The sequence below is a fragment of the Pelecanus crispus genome, chromosome Z (assembly GCF_030463565.1).
Source record: "Pelecanus crispus isolate bPelCri1 chromosome Z, bPelCri1.pri, whole genome shotgun sequence".
Lineage (NCBI taxonomy): Eukaryota > Metazoa > Chordata > Aves > Pelecaniformes > Pelecanidae > Pelecanus > Pelecanus crispus.
In genome coordinates, this window is record NC_134676.1 from 37,631,026 (window position 1) to 37,644,911 (window position 13,886).

Genomic DNA, 13,886 nt, shown 5'->3' on the forward strand with positions numbered 1-13,886 from the left:
AGGCAAACAGATAACTCTATGTTTCAATATTGTATCATCACAGCTGCACACCGTATCTCCACAAAGGTGTGATGTGGTCTATCTTGCTGACCACAGTGCCTGGACTACCTTTGTTAATTGCTAATATCCTTTGCTAAAAGGAGAGAAGTTGATCAAGACAGCAAAAGCAATGTATAAAGTCTGTTCTCAAGAAGTCATTGCGAAATAGGGCTACAAAGGTTCTAAGGAATTCATCTAAACCACCAGCAGCTCAAAAGCAGGCTCAGCCCTTCAAAAATATTTTTGTCTAGCCTGTTCTTCAAAACTTCCAGTGCTCCAATACCCACATTTTCCCTTGGTTCCAGTGACACAAGCAGAAGGGACCAGTGGACAAAAAGGCTGCAAGCCTTTTAGTACCAGCACACTTGTACGGTACATGGAAAAAAGATGCAGTGAGACAAGGCCTCTCTGCTGGTCCTGCACTCACATGTCTGGCTGCGTCAGAGCTTTAACAGCACAGAAGCACCCTGAGTAATGTGCAAGCTCATTTGCCACCTCTGCGAACTGCAGTGAAAGGGGTGGGTCAGGCAAAGGGTAGGAAGATTCTAACTTAGCCTTACCTTCTGAATTAAGCCATCAAAAAAAACCCCAAACCCAAACCAAAACAAAAAAGATGGCAGAATGGACTCACTAGATTAGTGATGCCTATTACATCTTCCTGTAAAAACAGATAGGTGCAATCACAACATGACTTTTACTAATCCACTTTTGTAATCTGAATAAGCCCTGATCCAGAAAAAGGGAGGATGTAATGGCAGCTGTCTCTGAAGTCCCATTACAGTATTTGGAATAAATCAAGAGGCAGTGATGTAAAGAGCAGATTAATTCAAAACTTACACTGAAGCAATCTGCTTTCAAAACCTGCCCTTGACAGTTTTACAAAATTGTATGTTTAACCTTGGTTTCTGTAAGCTCTTGGCAGTGGCCACTGGAAGAATGAAATGTTACACCCATGAGCAGGATCATAACCCACCCTGACCTCCTCTTTGCCCCTCAGTATATGCTCTGCATTTAATACGTCTGAATTTTTTTCAGAAATCTTTGGCATTGTAACTTGTGATGCTAGTACACTGTATCCCAAGCTTTCTATCTCCAAATTCCCTAATTGATATTCATGAAGCTGCAGACTTATGAAGAGCTGCTGAATTTATTTTTGTGGCTGTGTTGAAGTACTGTCCCACCTTTGAAAGTCAGTGTAAATCCTGCCTCTGGTGGCATGTAATCAGGCAGAGGGCTCCAGTGCCTTTAAAAGCATACCACCAATGGGACTGTGCTGGCAGGTTCATGTATGTGTTTGTGTGAATCCCCTGAAATGCCTCCCTAACCATATCCCATACCTGCAGGGTCTTGCTGATATGCTACCCTCACATAAGGCTCTGGCTCACTGCTCACAGGTGATTAGGGAAATCCCCATCAACTTCAGTAGTACTCTCCTGTGCATTAGAAATCTGAGGACTGGGTATGAAGGCAAGACAGGCAGGCTCTAGATATGTTACTGTGAGTCTTTCCACAAGATTATGAAAAAGTTTGTGCCAAATGCTACACTATTTTAAACCGCACGAAAGTGAGACTTCCTTCTGGTGTTAGCTCACACATACATGCAATGTACATACATTCCTTGCTTTGAAATAAGAGCTATGCGTTTGAGCCAGAAGTCAACAGTCCATGTTATTTCTATGGAACCAGATGTCAGAATCCATATACAGAACTGAGGCAGATCATCAAGAAGTTTGAATGAGTTCATCCATTCAGGAGAATGAAGTCCTTTCTGGCTTGGGTCTCCTGGTCTCTGAACTGCAGCATGATGTCAATTCCCAGAGAGTGCATGTTTCTTTTCATGCTGTAGGGTTGTGCCCATGCCAAAATAAGGTGCATTTATAAAAGGTTTAAAGATAAATATTCTTGCACCAGGTTTCCACCACAGGAAGTCTTTGCTCAGCTAAGATCATGAGGAGCAGACTGGGTAAGTGGCACATGTCTTCTCCACAGGCACAAGGGAGAGCAAGAGGGTTGATGACAGAGCAGTGCCTCATAGAGCACAATGTGAGGCACCCAGCAAAGGGGAGGCTACGTCTACTGTCTGTCTAACAAATGCTCGCTTCTTACTTCATTTTGTGTTCATTTTGTGTCACTTCCTGAACTGTGATGAGCAGCACTACGTATTTCCATTGAGGGAAAGGGGTAATTAGCCTGGGGAGGGAAGATGCCTAGTGTGCCAAAAAAGAGCTGTGATGTGTGTTGCCAATAACAATTTTAGCTCATCTGCAGAACAGAGAACTGCTGCAAGGATAAAAATACATAGGAAAGGAAAAAAACCCACAGTATGTAACTGGTGTTGGTGAGAGCGCTTGTGGTGTTTTGCAGAGACCATGTGGCCCAACAGCCTTGTCCTTTGGCCTTCCTGCTGGGTGCTTTTTCCTCAAATCTTCCCACACTAGTCATCTATTTTGCTTGGTACCCTTGTGTGGTTGTCCAATTCAACATTTCTTCGAATTTCCCATCTTTTCCTCTCTCTTTTCTTCTCACAGCAAATAAAACTGCTGTGTCCTGGCTTTGAAGCTAGTACCTGTGCTAGCAGCTATTCAATCTATAATTCTTTGCCTGTGCAACCACTGACAGTGATTGTGGCACTGAAAACTAGTAAAGACAGGAGAGCTACACAATACATTCTAACCTGCTAATACTCATGGCAGTTTGTAGCTACAGTGTTCAGCAACATAGAAATGCCTATATACACTAACATACACTGGACCTGAGTATACAAAGCATAAGAAATTTTACTGTAAGCCACAATATAAAGACCTATCCACAAAGAGTGCTCTGCTTCTGTCTAAAGTGAAAGGTGTTATATCTCTTGCAAGAGGGGTCAGCTTCTGTTTAAGGACTATGTTACCTTAATGCTGCACATTTCTGTCATTTATATGAAGGGCCAGTCCTCCACTGAACCATGATAAATGCTTGGCTTCAAATATACCTTGTAGCTATGAGCACCAGACTTTAATTGTAAAGTGTGAGGGTTTGTTCCTTTTTACGAGTGTTAAATCTTTTGATTCATTACTTTTATACTGGGGGGAGGAAATGAGGAATACAGCTTGAGATCTGTCTATCCTCAGACTGTAACATGCTGTTTCATAGCTAATAATTATCTACAGTAATGAAGAATAATTAAGATAACTTAAAATTTTATGGTTTATCCTGGTCAGTAATTAGATGCAAGGATTAGGTTTTGCTGTAAGGCTCTATGGCTTTTTTTCTAATAAAGCTGAGCATTTAGATAAGCAAATAATTCTTAGAATTTTAATTAACCACAGCTTATTTCTTGCTTATTTACCACTAGAGAAGTGTATTATGTCCTTTTGGGAAGCTTAGATATGGCATTTGTAATACAATTCATTGTCTGAGTGTCACCTCAGTGGTCACTGCAGCAATCAAAGCTGTAGCACAGGCAGGACAATGCCAGATGTAACACAGGGAAGACAGACTGGGGAAAAATCATGAAAGTCTTTCTACCTGCCAGACCTGACTGGCATTTGTGGCAGATTAAAGTATTATATCATAGAAAAGTCCCCATATGCTGCCTTAGTGGTGTTATTTATCGGACCTAAACAGCCTTTAAGAAGTACTTGCAACCTTGGGAATTTCAGCACATTTAGTACCTCAGATTCAGAAGTGGAAGGGACAGAAATGCAGTAAGAACTGTCATTTTTTTGTTATCATTTAACTTGAATGGGTGGGTGATAGCATCTTGATACTGTGAAAAAATACATAGGAAAAAGTCCCTAGACTGTGGAAACAGCTTTGAAATCACTGACAGAGGTTTGCTGCTGAATGCCAGCTTAGGTGCTCCATGAGAGCTCATGTCAGGCTCCCTCTGTGGGGAACCATCTCTTTGTTCCTTTTTTTACGCAGAACTGGCAGAATAGAATATATGATTGACCCTTACACTGTACCTAGCAATAACCACAATGGCAAGAAAGAATGGACATCTTAATGGAAAAAAAACTTCGAAATGTTCTGCAGTGATCTCATGTTTTGGTCGTTACCACTGCTCTTCCCTTCTCTGACCCCAAATGTTCATTCTAGGAAAAGGATGACTCACGGAACAGAAAACTGCCTGAGGTGAATGCAGGCATGTATGGCATTATTTGTGACTGTATAAATGTGCATCTTAAAAGGTTGTGCAGCCATGGCCCTTTATTTAAAAGCAGAAAGGTCTTACAAGGTCAAAGCATTCAGAAAAATGGGTGAGACATGGCTTTCTGTACATACCACAGTATCTGAGTACCAAAATGCATGCTGGCTGATAGAGAAAATGAAAGTGGTATTTTTATCATCTAATACAAATACTTCCTTGTCTCTCATAGCAGAGGTTTGGATTGTTTGGGTTTTTTTTTTTAGAAATGGGGGATTTTACACTCCTGTTAAATACAGGAGTAATTCTTGGTGCCTCTCATCACTCAGCTAGGAAAGCCAGTGATAGGGACCCTGCTATAGTATATAGGATGCAGATGTTCAGAAGTGTTTCTTTCAACATCTCACCTTACAGGCCTCAGAGGAAGCGGGGGGTGCTGTTCATTTTGGATTACCTGTATGGTGAAGGAAAGGATGGAACTCATAGCTTTTAACTGGTGTTGGGTCTGAACACTTTACGAATAGCCCAGCCACTCCAACTCCCCTTCCAAAACTCTTGGTGTGGACTGTTCCCCTCCACCGCTCTAGGGGAAGAGAGTTGCTCTCTGAGATTGTGATCTTGCAGGGGTTGTTCCCATCCCATAGAATGTCACTGAAGAGAATGGACAGACCTGGGAACTTGACCTTGCATGCGATAGACAGCCTGTGGAGACCGTAATGGTTTGGGTTCCTGACTAAATGGCAGATGATCAGTGGAAGGTTAAATCCAAGCAGCGAGTAGTTCATTATGGTACTTCTACCTCTTCTTTAGCACCATCTGTGAATTTACCTGCACTAGATTTATCATCAACCATATCTGTCATCTGGATGCTACTGTTCTTCAGAGAGTAAGAAGAACAGGGAATGGTGCAGTCTGACAGACATTTCAGTTCCATCCAAATCATCCAAATATTCTGTCATTTGAGTCTCTGTTTTCTTTACATGAGCCTTATCAGCACCAAATTGGATCTGCAAAAAGAATCTCTTTTCTTTATGCATCCATCAGACAGGCTTTTTAAATGAAGCAATAGTTCACAACAATTATTTTTCTTTCATTGTCTGGTTGGTACAGCCTGCAAATGACTCATCTGTATTTTGTGATCCGGGACAGAAATATTTGACAGTAGTATTTCCTGAAAACCATAAATAGACCTAGCATTATGATTATCTCTAAGTGTCTGAATGGGATAATTAAGAAAGATTTCAATGGGCTTGCTTCTAGAAGAAGAGTGGTGAACTACTAGGATATAGTTTGTGAGGTTAGCTGGGCCTAGCAATAATTTCCTGAGCACCATTGAGGCTACTTTGTTCTTTTAGATGGTGGTAATTTTTACCTTAAAGGGTTGAGGATGTCTGGTTTTTAAGTGTTACTGATGTTCTTACCTTTCCTCCATTGCCAGGATGGACCCATGACATCAAATTGACAATTAGCAGAATCATGGGGAAGAGTCTGAAAATTCTGTTAGGCTCTGCCAGGGCAAGTTAGGAAGCAGAAGGTCTGTTTATGTGGGCTACATTTGGCATGTTGCCACTGTTGTCAAAATCAGTCTTGTTGATGGCATGCAGGATAGCTTCTCTGTGTGCTAGATTACTCATTTCTTGCTGCAAGAGGTGCTGGGCTTTAAAAGAAAATAAAACATCGATGGGCCAGGATTTATGATGCGAACTCCTCAGGCCATTGCCCAGTGGATGCCAGGGGGAAGACCTGTTGCAAGGATTCTCCTGCTTTCAGACATCGCTGGGGTGGGGCCTCAGGCTGTGATAAGTGTCTTTTGAGTCGAATTCTTTTGCTGCTAGGGATCCATACGATCTGGATACTGGCAGATTACCACACATTTCTGTTGAAGTTAATCACTAGAGAGAATTCATCTTTTTTCTCCCTCAAAACATGCTTTGATCAGAAGGCTAGGAGTTAATCCAACAGACAACCTTCCAAGAAAGAAGACTTTACAAAAATGTCATCATCCATCAGTATTAGGTCTGCAATTCAGATACAAAGGTCATCTTTCTTTCAGCATGTTTCCTTTCAGACATCCTCAATAGGAAAAATCAGACATTGAATTTCCTTCTTAATATAATCCCTATAGCCTTTTAAATAAAGATTGTGGAAATACTTTCTAAAATATAAGAAGTTGCTCAGTCCACTCAGATGTTTGACATCTGCTTGGACTTAACATGCTTGTCATGTTAAGCAAATAAAGGTCTCTGAGAAATGGTAGCCTTTGGTGGTGTTTAAAAACCCTCACAACATACTCAGCCAGGATACACCTCAGAGATGTGTGTAGTGTAATACATGTAAAGGAGTGGCCCAAATGTTACCCCACTGCAATGGAGCATGTTATACAGGTTAGGTTTTCCTTGTTGTTCAGAAGTTCTTACATTTCTTCTTCTCAGGAGACTGATTTTATACTCAGCACTGCCAAACTGTTAGCCCTGCTGGGGAATGATCACCTGGGATAAGTAGCAGTCCTCTTCTCCGTGCTGCCTGCCTATGGCTGGCACTGCTGCCTGGGTGGTGCCTGCTTCAGCCCCAGCCTGGGGACTCTGGGCGTGAGCTTGTAGCAGGCAACTTGTGTCTTCAGACCCATGCCCTCCAATGCTCAACAGTTTTCCTAACCCCACACACTACTTGCAGGATTGATGCTACAGAAGAGGCTTTAGTCACTATAAAAGCCAGCCAGCCAGGCAAGGAAAGCAAAAGACACATGGAGCTCACAAAATGATGAAGCTGTACTTACTACAGTTCTCTGCCTTACACACAGATCGAGAGAATTCACGTTGTTGAGGTATTTTTAAGGTCTCTGTTTCTCCCTCCCATGATTTCTCTATGTCTAATAGTGCAGAAGGTCATTCACCTCTTTTTAAGCAGAGGCACTCGATGATAGCAACTATTTCCTCCACACTAACGTGGCTGCTTCCATGAAGCTCATGTGAACTGAATTGCCTTTGAGATATTCGCCTTTCCGTCAAATCTGAGTGAAACTAGCCAATGAGTAAAATACAAGAAAAAGTCCTGACTGGGAGAGGCGTAGGGGCAGGCATCCTGCTGTGTCTCCTAAGGAAATCATATCAGATTTTTAAAGGAAATAGGGACAACTGAGATATTTGGGTAATGTGTTTGCTGTTGATCCTCTATTATTTCGACTGCAGTAGACTTCATACGTACAGGATATTTCTTCATTACACCTTGCAAGAATGAGGTAATTGTCTAAAATCAGCAATTACTGTTCCACAGGATGCATTTTATCTTTTTTTTTTTTTTTCCTACAACAACATAATTAATTTGAACTCAATGTACTGTCTCCCCAGCCCTTTGGTTCATGAAGAAGTACTGCACAAACTGTACTCGTGTGTGTGTTTTTAATCTTTGGTCTTCAGTAATGGATTTATCTTGCTTTCAGTTCTCTTGATCCTTGATCATCTTACATACATACATACAACATAAATGATTCTATGATTCTATGATTCTGTGATCCAACCTCTGAAAGCAGCAGTCCAACAACTAAGACACAAAGTTACTCCTTTAGACTCACTCACTGTGCATCTACTACATCTCCCACTGTGAAGCCAATGGAGATTTTGCTACCACTCAGGGCAAGACCAGGCCTGTAGAGGCTATTTAGACTGTGAAACAAGCTAGCTTCATAGTTAACTCAGGCTGCACTACAAAATTAGAGAATACAGACTCCAGTAGGAGCAATGCAGACGAGCTGTGATTCTGAGTTAAAGGGGATAAAGTGCTATAGACCTGACAGAAACAAGACAAAGGACTGTGTCATGCAGAAATGGAAATTTCCCTTGTCTCTCCTTCCTTTCCTGTCATACATCTCTCTCCCTGTATTCTCTCCCTGACCTCTCATGTCTGTAACTATGGGATGATCATCACTCAAGCTGCAGAGCAATGCTGTCTGTGGCTTTGATCTGAGGGCTTTAGAGAACCTGGTCACTGAGGTCTCCCTGAACTTTTCCCCATTGTTCTCCACACAAAGGCACTGAAAGTAAAGTGAATAGAATGTTCTTCAGAGCTACTCAAGGGGCATTTTCCCCCCAACCCTGCTGTGAATCCTGTGATTCCCAGTATTGCCCTTGACCCAGATAACATCCCACAGTTAGGTGAACTCACAGCCCTTTTCAGCCTCAGGGTCTGAACATTGTTTATCCATGACAGAAATACCTTCCTTCAGACACAGTAATGTAAAAACACTGGCAATTATGGAAATGCACAATGTATTGCTTTGGGTAGGTGTCTCAGGGAAGAGAGATCGTCATTCCTCATGGGTTCTCACCCATGCTGCTTTGAATAGAAAGCTGAAATGCATGCTAGAGTGTGTGGTATCAGATTAAAGAAAAGTCGGTAGCAGGAATGCTATAGTCAAGAGATATCACCTGTTTTAGCAGATGGTGCTCTGTTATTTAGCATATGTTGCACTGAAAAATGAAATATGCACTGGTTTCCAGCAGCATTTTTTTAAGGTGTAAAAACTATCTCAGGCTAATAATGCACATGGAAAGCAGATGTGTTTGTTTGGCTGGATTGTCATCCTGTGTTAGCTACCACACCCCAGTTAGTAGGGTGTAAGGGCAGAAAGATGTTAACATCTTCCTGCCAATGCAAGGGAACCTATTTTTCCTCTCCCATAGGTTTCTGTGTCTCCTCTTGTCATAGTTCAGAGAGAATGAACACCTTATGCCAGAGGAGGGTTTTGCCCTAAAGCAAATGCTCACAATTCATAAAGATGAGCATCTCTGCAGGATGACTTTCAGTAGAACAAAACAAGTGATTAACGATTTCATAAACTGGAGGACAGGAGCTGATGAGCTGTAATGTCAGGAACTCACTGTGCTACTACTCAGAGGTTAAAAAAACAATAAGTATGCAAGACAGTTACACGAGGAAAATGTGTAGGTCTACGGCAGTCTGATGAAGGTAATACATGGGAAGCAATGCATAAACTCTGAATGCCTGAAAATTGCAACATTATCTATATTCCAGCAGTGCATGTGAAACAAGTCAGACAACCTGTAACTACAGGATGTTCTATTTAATTTATATCATGGGAGACAGGGGTAGGGGAGGGGGTAAATGAAAAAGACGCTGTTAACATGAGGCTAAGGCTTTCTCCAAGTGAAGTTAACTACTGCTTACAACAAAGCACAGAAATATTTTTAATACTTATTTTGTAATTCTGGTGGAAACAAACATAGATGTTCACTATTTAAAATATTCCAAATTGCTGAGATCCTTGACACTGGTTTTGTTTGCAATTTTGGTATCACAAAGGATTGCATTTACCTTATCCCACAGCAAATAACTCCACATTAGCATGCAAAGTGTACCTTCCTAGCAACAAACTCACATGCCCACATGGTGTCTCCCAATTCCACAGAAGTTCCAGTTCAAATACATTCACTTGATTTCCCTTAGTTCTGCTTAGACAGCCTTTTCCGGAGCCAAATAAAGGCATTACTTTCTCAGACTAACTCTGCACACAGTAAAAAAGAAGTCCAGGAAGAAGTGAAGTTTCAGACAGAAAAATGACCAGTCCTATATGAATTTGACCTTCCTGGTTGCTAGTTCATTCAAATTAGCTCCATATTAACTGAATTTAAAACAAGACTCCAACCTAGGGGAAAGAGAGGTTCATTGAGCCTCCTCCCTTTGCCGTTTCTAGCTCTGTGCAGGCTGACATCATCCCCTTCCCAGCTTCTCAAAGACATCAAAGCCTTTTTCACTCTGCTGTTGACTCATTGGTGGTCTGCAGAGAAAAATCAGCATGGCCTATGCCTTCAGATGCAACCAGTCTGGACAAATCACTCCGTGCAGCCTGCTGGCAGGTTGCAGGTTGCATGGTGAGTTTGTGTAGCTCTGGACGCTGAGCAGATGTGTGCTTTCACCCAGAGTCCTCCTGCAGATGCATAGAGACCTTCACCATGCCTTCCTCAGGAAATGATGGGATATGCTCTGTTACTTGGCGTGCAGTTGGGACAGATAGTGAACAGGAGAAGGAAATCTGTTGAATTCTCAGTGTAGAAGGAAAACACCATCCACAGCTCTTCACAGGCATGTGGTGGGGCTGAGGAAATTCACTCTGTGTGAGTCCAAGTGAGAGGCCACTCCCTACCTGGTTGACGAAGAAAGGCAATGATCCATGTAGGCCCACCTGCTGTCTGACTCACCTGGGACTGGTGCAGGAGCCTAGAGAAACCTAGAGCTTTGTTTAGGTACCTACCCTGTATTGGCAGATGTAGTCAGTATTTACTGCACTCACTCTATTTTCTCTGTTACTGCCCTTATTCTGCAACATTCAGAATTGAAACTGGCGCAGAGGATGATGCTTTTGTAGCAAGGAAGGGCAGCAGGGATTTTGACTGAGGAGGAGAACAGCTGCCATAACACTAAGCGAAGTATATATTTGGAGCAAGGACATGAGGACATGTACCACCCCGCTTACTGTGCTTGCCTTGGCTGCACGTTTCTCTGTCCTGCATTAGGGTTTTATTATTAGCTCCTTGTTGTCAGCAGAGATGATTGCCTGCAAATGTCTGCAAACACACCTGCTGCCGGACACTTTGGTATCAATGTAATTCCAAGAAAATGAGAGCTTCGGCAACCATGCTGGCACCAGTTATTAATCCAGACAAGCCACCTTCTGTGCACCGAGGACATGACCTGTTTGTGTTGCAGTCCACCTACCTCCTTTGGTACTTCCCAAGACTAGTGCCTCTCTGGGGGATCAGTGTGCCCACCTCTTCCTGATGCAGTCTGTGGCAGAGCTGGTGGCTAGCAGATTTTAATTTTTTTGCCCCCTCCCAGAAATGTCTGCTCACGAGGCCTGCATGTTGGGATCTGTGACTTTAGATGCTCTAGACAAGCTGGAGCAGGTGCCAAAGCACCATTTTGCCAATAAATTGTTTCTATTTCCCTTCTGTAAGCCAGGAGTGGTAGGGCTCACCAGGGCAGGTGAAGCAGTGGGTCCATGTACATACTGTCATCTTTCTGTTGGTATCCAGACTTTGCCACAAATCCACTGCGAAACAACGGAGGACACCTTGTTTATGCCAGTTGCTCTCTGCTCCTTCCATGATGCCTGGTGGTGACTGCAGAGCTGAACCTCACCACTGTACTTTCAGCTGCTAAATGAGGATAACAAAGACAGCTAAAAGTAGCGTCAATTGTGCTGCCAGCTGGGGCAAACTGGCCTCACCTGGAGGACAGCAGTATCCGCAATGTACCTGAAGGAGCATTGTGCTGGCGTCAGCACCTCAGACTGCTTTTTTCTGTAAGCAAAACCCACACTTCTCTCAGGGGTGTGCTAGATTACAAAAGCACAAGTGGCCTACTGAGACACTAATTAAGATGAAAAAGGGTGAAAATCCCAGGTATAAATAAAACAAAACTTCAAGCAGAGAACCTGAGTTATGCCAACTGTTTCGTGCCCGTTTAGCCAGGACTGTGGATTTACTTCTAGATGGGGGTCCTTCCCACTGCCCAAGCCTTATGGGGTTTAAAAAAGGCCTGAGCTCTTCACACTCTGAGCATCTCCTGCCTCCACTTGCTGGTGCACCGCTTGTGACAGCATTTGTTTTGGATGCTGGGCAGTGTGGGGAGCAGTGTAGAGGGGTCCAGGGCAGTAAAAATGTCCTTCTCAGGACAACACCCTGGCAGGTTTTAAACAGGTTTTTAGCAGGACAGGTTGGGGACAGGGATGGGGAAGTTTGTCCAGGAAACTTCTTTTTTGTGGGAAAAAAATATTTATTAACAATAAGGAACCTTAAGGAATTTCTGCTTTTCAGTCAGTTTCTTGTAAGAGCTTTGCTGAAAATCATTGTTCTGAGTCAAGAGTAAACTGGATTTTAGGAAATATTTTTTTAAATATAGGCTATAAAATATAACAGAAAATGGGTTTATTGACACTTTTGACAGAGGCACAAATGCTGAACAATACAGCATGTTAGCCTGGAAGGAGCTAATGTTTCCAGTACCCAAACTAATGTTTCGTGAATAGTCTTGCATGTTGTGAGATACGTAAGTCAAGCTCTTTAGAGCTAGTTTTGGCTAGTAGTATCTCATAGCTACAAAGGATCAGGCTACAATCCCTTAGTCAAGAAAATGCAGATACCAAATTTGCCGTGGGAGGCAAATTCTGACCAGCAATATGGCATGGTATCAAGGCAGGCAGGCAGTACATGATGACAAGACTAAGTCTAGATCTTCATATGGGCTTAGAAAATTCTGGGAGTAGTTTCCCTTTTCCTTCATCCTAGTTAGCAACCAAGAATAGAAAATAAGCTTGTACCTCATCACCCTGTCCCAAAAAACCCTTGCCCACAACAAATGTATATTATCCAAACTGTGATGAGGAAATTTGCATAAATAGGACATGAAGGGATAATTAAAACATCTCTTTAGGGCTATAATCTGTAGCCTGTCTATCTCTCTGTATTCTTTGCAAGCATCTGGCACAAGCATTTATCTCTCTGAGAGATGTGTTGTCAGGAAGGGCCCTGTTTTAAAGGGAAGCTCTGAAGTCTTTCCAGGGGAGGGATCAAATATGGAGTTTTAACAACAGACATTGCTTTTCTCCTTGTCAATAAACACCCCAAATATAACTACTTGTAAATGAAAAAGTAATAGTGAATGAACAGGGGTTTGTTTTTTCAGACACGACAGATAAGGCAGTCAAGTACTTGCTTGTGGAAGGGGAAACATGTGGCAAGGAAACTTGCCATCATTCCCCCAGGCAGGATTGAGGAGGATATTTAATACATTTTTCTCCCTCCCCTGCTCCCACCAGTCATACACCATCAAGGCCTGCTTCCTTTCAAAAATGTCTGAAGTTGAGGCAGGGATCAAGTGTTACCAAGCACTGTGGTAAGACAACACACACCCACAGAGCATAGCTGTGAACATCTCCCTGTGTGTGTCTATGTGTGTATACATACTCACTTCTCAGATAATGCCTAACACAGTCTTTCTTTCAAACTTTCCATCTCCAACCTAAATTTCAAAGTATCCCACATGTGCCTCTGTGATCTGCAGGATACACCAACTTTGCTTGTTGTAGGATGTGCTTGACCTTGTTGGTTTTCCCATTTGGCAGGCATGAAATGTCTTGGGACAATCACCATTAACCATCACCTCTTAGTCTATTTCCAAATTTCTTTTGTTGTTTCAAATCCAAAATCTTAAAGCTCTGATATGGTAAAAAATGAATGAAAAATCTCTGTCCTGAGCTCACACTTTCACAGTTGGCACAATGCCTCATAAAAAATTTCTTGATTCACTGTGGAGGATGACTTCCTAAGGCTACTACAGGAGAAATAGTAAGTAATAATGTCTATTGCAGCCTTTTATAACTTGTGAAGATGGAAAGGTTGGTTCATTATGGGAAATTTTTAACATTACCGATTTTCTTTTGCTGTTATTTATTGAAGATCATTCTTTTGGTTAAAAGTATCATCCAATGACAGACTGAAAAAAAGCCAAACATCCTAGCTGGCAAGGACGACAGGCGATGCAGCCTGGAGCTTAAACATGAAGGTGTCACACTGAACAATGGCATCCAAAACAACCTGTGAGCAAATGTGTCAGTAAAGAAACGTAGGGGAACTCGGTCCAAATGGGACCACAGGGCTCCAGACATACACAGCTCCAGGAAGTTGTCGTCCAGTGGATT